The sequence below is a fragment of the Oxyura jamaicensis genome, chromosome 3, assembly GCF_011077185.1.
Source record: "Oxyura jamaicensis isolate SHBP4307 breed ruddy duck chromosome 3, BPBGC_Ojam_1.0, whole genome shotgun sequence".
In the NCBI taxonomy this organism is placed as follows: Eukaryota; Metazoa; Chordata; class Aves; order Anseriformes; family Anatidae; genus Oxyura; species Oxyura jamaicensis.
Window position 1 is genome coordinate 55,000,410 of NC_048895.1, and position 7,909 is coordinate 55,008,318.

Here is a 7,909-nt window from a genome sequence, read left to right on the forward strand (position 1 = left end):
CTACCCACACCCCACCCCAGTCCACAGCAAACAGGAAGGTGACACGACTGGGCCAGGACGACAGTGAGCGCTGCATCAGGACGCCAGCATACGGACGGCCTTGGTGAGACGCTCGAGACCCTCGGGCACAGAGGCAGGGGGAGCCCGGGGTCACAGGGGGATGCCGCTCCGCTTGTTCCTTCTCTTAGTAAACGAAGACACACACAGCCATGGGACCAAACTACGGGACACGTAAGCGATCCCCAACACACACCCCACCGCCATCTCACAGCATGCCAGGTGACATGGCTCGCCTACGATGGGCATCTCCTGCTTGTCAGGGAGACCTCAGATGGACAGCCTTTGAGGGAGGCTGGGAGAGCCTCGCTCACGGATCCAGGGGCTGACCCTGGCAACGGGCTGGGGCTGCTCTTTTGGATCATTTTCCTTTCTCTCCCCATCGCAGAGCCCCGAGCACACCAACGCCTGCCACTGTCCTTGCCCTCCTCCGCCCAATCCCTCCGCGGCCACGGACCTGAAGGCTGGGGCAGCTTGCTTCAACCACAGCCACCGAGGAGCACGAAGCACACAAGGACCCCGTCCCTACAAGACCACCAACGGGCCCCGCGGCTAGGGACAGAGAGCTCGGCTCACCTCCGCGCCACCCCACCCCTCTCTCAGACCTTGCTCTAATAAAGTTCTCTTTTGCAACCTCATCGCCTGCTTTCTCCTGCCCTTCTTGGGGAAACCTCGGGGGGCTTTGCCTTTTGCAGAAGGAGCGAGTGCACCAGGCACCGCTTCTTCAGACGCTGGCATCAAGAGACTTCCAAAGCACATTCAGTGTCCGAATCTAAGAGCAGAGTCTGCAGGCGTGGCTCTGGAAACCAGGGTGCGCCCTCTTTCTCCAAGGGACCGCACGCGTACACGGAAGGAACAACATTTAACACAAAAACCTCGTCTGCTGGGATGGAACTGCTTGAGGAGATTCCCCTTCCTGACATGCGCTCCGCACCCAACGTGCCACCGCTGGGGGGCTGCCCCGCGGCTGGGAATCAAAGAGAATCAGCTCACTTTAGGCCACCTTCTTCCTAGCCAGCTTGCCTACCTCCTGCTTACAAACCTGTGTTCTGCCTCCGCGTACACAAGGGCAGATCTTACTTGGGATACAGCTGTAGATCCCAGAGCGGTTTCAAGTGCCAGATTAAACTTGGTAACGTCCTCCACAAAGATTACAGATCAAGAAAAGACACTATTTCCAAATGGCCGTGTCATGGCAATGAAAGAATTGAAATAAGATTCTTGTGCTTTGATGTGCATTGTCACCAGGTAAGAGAAAAAGAGGGATGCTCTCTACAACCTAACTGTGTCATTTGGGAGCTAGTCCGTTGCTTACCTGAAGGTCTGCTCCGAAGATTCTCCTGTCTCTACCTGTCTACGTACGTATCTTAGGTTACATGAGCTTAGGTGCCATTATAATAGGGTTTCCTATGGAAACTCCCTACTCCGATGGCATTCATCTATTCCTAGGGTATTCTATTAGAACAAGCACCTTCACATGAGGCAAGCGTCTTGATTCCCAGGCGTAAGGGGAATTGGATCTTCTCTGTAACCCAGGTGGAAATGGAAACCAGCTTGATTTTGGTGCACCTCTACTGAAAAGGTAAAAAACGGTGTGAATAACTTGGATGTGCCCTAACTCCTGACATATCAATGTTAATAACGATTTACTGGAAATGAACAATCCGACTCTGCAATATTTTCTACTCTCCGCAAATGCCGCATTCACTTCCTGATTTATCTTCCTGACTCTCCTGGGTCTGGCTGGGATGTTGCCTTTCCCTGCAGCAGCCCACACAGTGCCGCGCTCTGCACTTGCACCTAGAACAGCAGTGGCATCACACCCGTGCTGTGTCTGCTGCTGAGCAGTGCTGGCACAGCATCAGGACTCTCTCTGACCCTCCTAGGGGGTGGGCCAGAAAGTGAGAAAGAAACATCACCAGGGCAGCTGACCTCAACCAACCAAAGGGATATTCCATACCATGCGATGTCACACTCAGCAATAAAAGGTGGAGAAAGGAAGAAGAGGGGAGGGGTGGGCTCTCGTTGCAAAAACGTCTCTCCTCCTCCCAAACACCGGCTACGTGCGTTGAGGCCCTGCTTCAAGGACGTGGTCAAGCATCGCTCGTTTGTGGGAAGCAGAGAGAATTTCTTTCCTCTGCTCTTCCACATAGCCTTGACTTGGTTTGTTTTGTTTATTCCCTTTCCCCCTCCCTTTTCCCCTTTCCCTATTTTCCCTTTAGTTAAATACTTTAATTGATAATAACCTTTCTTTAATCATTATTTTTTTTTCCTTTAATTAAATTATCCTTATCACAACCCGTGAGCTGTTCTTTCCTTTACTTCTTCCCCTCCTCATCGAAGGAGGGGCAGTGAGAGAGCGGTTGTGGTGATCAGCTGCCTAGCCACGGTAAAACCACCACAGTCCTTTTTGGCGCCCAATGTGGGGCTCGAAGAGTTGAGACAACAAGAGCATTGATTAAAACTCTTACAACTAACACACTTAGTTGTTAGTCACCACGTGCAGTGTCCTGTTAACATTGGCTTGTGTGATCACGTCTCATGCAATCCGTGTCATTCTCCTTTCTCCTCCGTGTCCGATCCGAGAATGTGCTACAATCTGTGTCCGTTTTCTTTAACTCGCTGTGCTGCCAAGCACTGGCCTTGAGTTTAATCTGGCATTCAGGCTCTGCACCGTTACCGTTTGGGTCTCATGGAAACTATCCTTTAGAGAACAGTCAGAATTACGCTGCCTTCCTTTCCTCATCTGGAAGCCAGGTTATGAATTATATCAGGAATGGTACCGCCGCCTCCTTCTTTCACAGGGCGCTAACTACAGCAGGTTTTGAGGATCTGGAACATCCGCGTGTAACCCATATATCGCTATTTCTAATTCTGCATAACGGGTCTCCTCTTCTCCCTAAGATTAGGCGACTGTTTAGAAAGCTTACCCGTGAATCTGTCCCAAAACAGTCCTGTGGCAGCTGGCAAGGTGTGTGGGAGGATATGGGCAGGTACCCGTCACGGGTGTCTCCCCCAGTCGTTTTGAACTTCACCCCTGAACAAGTGCAAAATCCAAAAAACCTGACAGAATGTTTGAGAGCCGTATGTGTGCCCTGACCCTGACAATGCCGGAGAACGACAGCTTGCAGCATTGTGCTGCATCCTGGCTTACTCCTACCAAACGCTGTTTAACATCATCCAGCACCTTGAAGAGAGGGAGGAAGGCTCTGATCTGATGACCAGATAGCACATGCTGTGGCTGACCCAGAGGACCAACCCACTATGGTGTCAGTCGCCCCCACAGTCAAGTCAGAACAATGGAAACGGAAGCCAGCTCCTTTGGAAAGGGAAGAAGCCTCTCCTAAGAAGGAGGGAGAAGGGGAAGAGGCAGGCACCTCTAAAGCAGAGCCATCACAAAAACAGCAGGAAGAAGAGATGGAAATCATAAACCAAGCAGAAACCACTCGATCCCCATCCCTGAGCGAGCTGCGAGAAATACAAAAGGATTACGGTCGACACCCAGGTGAACACATCCTCACCTGGCTGCTTCCATGCTGGGACGCTGGGGCCAATAGCCAACAACTAGAAAGCAATGAAGCCAAGCAGCTGGGATCCCCCTCTAGAGAAACGGTAATTGACAAAGCAACTCGGAGAGGGCCTCCAGTTCTCAGCCTCTGGAGGCGACTCCTGGCAGCTGTGAAAGAAAGGTACCCCCATAAGGAAGACATTGTGTATCAAGTAGGCAAGTGGGCCACTGTGGATAAAGGTCTCCAGCATCTGCGGGAACTAGCTGTGCTGGAGATGATTTGTAGTGATCTGGACAACGCCCAGACACCTAAAGATCCCAGTGAAGTCCAGTGCACAACACCCCTGTGGCGTAAATTGGTGCGGAGTGCACCATCATCACATGCCAGTACGCTGGCAATATTTAACTGGGATGAGGGGATGGGACCAACAGTGTATAACCTGGCCTGACAGCTTCAGAAAGACGAAGACAATCTCTCTGCTCCGCTATGGGGCTGTGTCTCAGCTGTGGAGAAACTGTCCCAGAGACTTGACCACCTCGTAGAACGAGCATACCCCTCCTCATCCAGACGGAGTGATAGTTCCACCACTAAGAATCGGTATTTTCCTGCTCGAGAGAGAGAGTACCCAGGCACACCACGTGGCACCTCGTGCTTTTATCTGCGAGACCACGGGGAAGATAGGAGGAAATGGGATGGTGTACCTACTTCAACCCTAGCTGCTCGGCTACGTGAACTGAAAGGAAATACAGCAGCAAGAAGAGGGGCTCCTAAGGAAAACGCTGCTCCAGTTTCGGTTGGGCAGTTCTCCAGAGGCAGTAGAAGAGCTGACGTTATTCTTGACCCTGCTGAAGGGACCTCTGCTTCTCATTTGCAAGAATTAAGTGGCAGACGCTCCAACCAGGACTAGAGGGGCCCTGCCTCTGGCCAGGCAGAGGAGAGGGATAACCGCATTTCTTGGACTGCGTGGATCCCATGGCCTGGCACACTGGAACCACAAGAATACAAAGCTCTAGTGGACACGGGCGCACAATGTACCTTAATGCCATCAGGCTGCCAAGGGACAGAACCCATCTGCATCTCTGCAGTGACAGGGGCATCCCAACAGCTAACTGGATTGGAAGCTGAAGGGAGTCTAACTGGGAAGGAGTGGCAAAAGCATCCCATCCTGACTGGCCCAGAGGCTCCATGCATCCTTGGCACAGACTACCTCAAGAGAGGGTACTTCAAGGATCCAAAAGGGTACCGGCGGGCTTTTGGCATAGCTGCTTCGAGCACAGAGAAGATTAGGCAGCTGTCTACCCTGCCTGGCCTTTCAGAAGACCCTTCCCTTGTACGATTGCTGAAGGTTGAACAACAGCAGGTACCAATCGCTACCACAACGGTGCACCGACGGCAATATCGCACCAGCCGAGACTCCCTGATTCCCATCCACGAGTTGGTTCATCGGCTGGAGAGTCAAGGAGTGATCAGCAAGACTCGCTCACCCTTTAATAGTCCTACATGGCCAGTGCCAAAGCCTAACGGCGAGTGGAGGCTAACGGTGGACTATGGCGGCCTGAACAAAGTCACGCCACCGCCGAGTGCTGCAGTGCCGGACATGCTAGAACTTCAGGACGATCCGGAATCAAAGGCAGCCAAGTGGTACGCCACGACTGACATCGCTAATGCATTCTTTCCATCCCTCTGGCAGCAGCACGCAGGCCGCAGTTTGCTTTCACTTGCAGGGGCATCCAACACACCTGGAATCCACTGCCCCAGGGGCGGAAACACAGCCCTACCGTCTGCCATGGACTGACCCAGCCTGCGCTGGAGCGGGGGGGAGCTCCTGAACACCTGCAGTACATCGACGACATCCTCGTGTGGGGCAACACAGCAGAAGAAGAAGTTTTTGAGAAAGGGAAGAAACTAATCCAAATTCTCCTGAAAGCTGGCTTTGCATTAAACAGGAGAAGGTCAAGGGACCTGCACAGGAAATCCAGGTCCTGGGGGTGACACGGCAGGATGCACGTCGCCATATTCCGATGGATGTGATCAACAAAATAACGGCAATGTCTCCGCCAACCAGCAAAAAGGAAACGCAAGCTTTCCCAGGCCTTGGGGGATTCTGGAGAATGCATGTTCCAGGCTATAGCCACCCTGTGAGTCCTCTGTATCGAGTGACTCAAAAGAGAAACTATTTCGAGTGGGGCCCCGAGCAACAACAGGCCTTTGAGCAAATCAAACAAGAAGTAGCTCGTGCAGTAAGCCCTTGGGCCTGTCCGTACCAGACCAGCTGTGCAAAACTGGGGAGCATGGCAGAAAACCCCAGAAGAAACTCGAGGTCAACCTCTGCATTTCTGGAGCCGGGGCGATCGAGGATCAGAAGCCAATTACACCCCAACTGAAAAAGAGATACTAACGGCACATGAGGGTGTTTGAGCTGCTTCACAAGTTGTGCCTACAGCTGTGCACAGCTCCTCTTGGCCCCACGGCTACCTGTGTTACACCGGATGTTCAAAGGCAAAATCCCCACTACACACCATGCGACTGACGCTACGTGGAGTAAGTGGGTAGCGTTAATTACACAGCGGGCTCAAATGGGGAAACCCAGACGTGCAGGAATCCTGGAAGAGATCATGGACTGGCCGGAAGGCAGAGATTTCAGAGTGCCAACAGAAGAGATAACCCGTGCTGAAGAGGCACCACCACATCATGAGTTGCCAGAAGACAGAAAGCAGTAGGTGTTGTTCACTGACGCATCCTGCCGTGTGGTAGGGGGCCCTCGGAAATGGGAAGCTGCTGTGTGGAGTCCCACACAACGAGTTCCGGAGGCCATGGAAGGGGAAGGCAAGGCGAGACAGGATGCAGAAGTAAAAGCCATGCAACTAGCCCTAGAGATCGCCCAAAGAGAAAAATGGCCAGTACTGGATCTCTACACTGACTCAAGGATGCTGGCAAACGCTCTGTGGGGGTGGCTGCAGCAATGCAAACGGAGCAACTGGCAGCGCAGAGGTAAAGCTCTCTGGGCTGCTATCCTGGGGCAAGATATTGCTGCCCAGGTAGAAAACCTGGCAGATGAAGACCAAATCGTCAACAGTTCTTACGGACGTTTTCCGAGAAAGACCTACACAATGAACAGATGTACCTACCTATCAACCTCTTAAGGAACAAGGAACAACGGGGATGAGGATACTTAAATGCTAAAGTATGGGGGACCTGAGAGTGACACAAATGTTACGGAATAAGGGCTGGAGGTCGTACTGGGTCTGGCTGGGATGTTAACTTTCCCTGCAGCGGCCCATACAGTGCTTAATCATTATATGCTGTTCTTTCCTTTACTTCTTCCCCTCATCTGAGGAGGGGCAGTGAGAGAGCGGTTGTGGTGTTCAGCTGCTTAGCACGGTAAAACCACCACACTGACTTGCAGGCAAGAGAGAGATTTCTCCTCTGCTCCTAACAGCAGGCTGCTGCAAATAGCACCACAGCCTACTGATTTAGAATATCAGAGGGAGTCACAGCGGTCACTGGGCATCTCTCGGACCTCGACAGCGAAAGGGACACGGTCTTGACTTCCACTCTGAAAACTTTCTCCGCTCCTTCTTGTGTCAGGAAACGGAGCCCTGCTTCAGGAACCGCGCCAGGCAGCTGTATGTGAAGCACTCTTCAGTAGCTCTTCCAGAGAAACTGCCGGGGTTCCAAAGGAGCACTGGCTCTCTAGAAGCCTGTCTGTGGAAACGCCTTATGGAAAGCAGGGGGGGTGGTTCATCCAGGCCATCAGGGCCCAGTACGCCCCCAGTGAGGCACTGCCCATGTCACAGCGGGCACGGGGTGCCCCATGTCACAAAGGGGCAGGGACGGCCTTGGCCCCGGAACGTTGGCCCAGCGGCCACACAGGCCTGCGATGCCTGCCGTGCTGACAGGGAGGCTGCTCAGCTCCTGCGGCTCCAGCCTCAGCTCCTCACAGAAACTCAACCAGAGGAACTCAGCTCCTCTCTCCTCAGGCCCTCACCCCAAATGGCTCTCATCGCCCTACACGACACTGACCAAGCTAAACCACCGCACGCTCCTGGCCTCTCCTTCCCAGCACTGGGACGGACAATTGTCCACGCCCTACAAAACAGGTAAGATCGCCCCACCCCAGTCCACAGCAAGCAGGAAGGTGACACGACCGGGCCAGGACGACAGTGAGCGCTGCATCAGGACGCCAGGATAAGGACGGCCTTGGTGAGACACTCAAAACCCTCGGGCACAGGCAGGGGATGCCCCTGGTCAGAGCGATGCTGCTCTGTTGGGGGCTTCTTCTCTTTCACCCAGAACCACACAGCAATGCGAACTCAGCTGGAAGGAAGAGCTGCCAACGCTCT

At 53.2% G+C, this 7,909-nt stretch overlaps 1 protein-coding gene and 1 long non-coding RNA gene across 5 annotated transcripts in view; one reads left to right on the forward strand and one right to left on the reverse strand.

The window, feature by feature from the left end:
* Positions 1-7,909, reverse strand: part of SERAC1 (serine active site containing 1) — a 33,725-nt gene that overhangs the window by 17,651 nt on the left and 8,165 nt on the right. The gene's annotated exons all lie outside the window — the stretch shown is intronic.
* LOC118164620 overlaps positions 1-7,909 on the forward strand; it is a 15,428-nt gene that overhangs the window by 2,734 nt on the left and 4,785 nt on the right. The window contains exon 2 of the long non-coding RNA XR_004749571.1: positions 3,764-3,770. This is a non-coding gene — a long non-coding RNA (uncharacterized LOC118164620). The remainder of the gene's footprint in view (positions 1-3,763; positions 3,771-7,909) is intronic.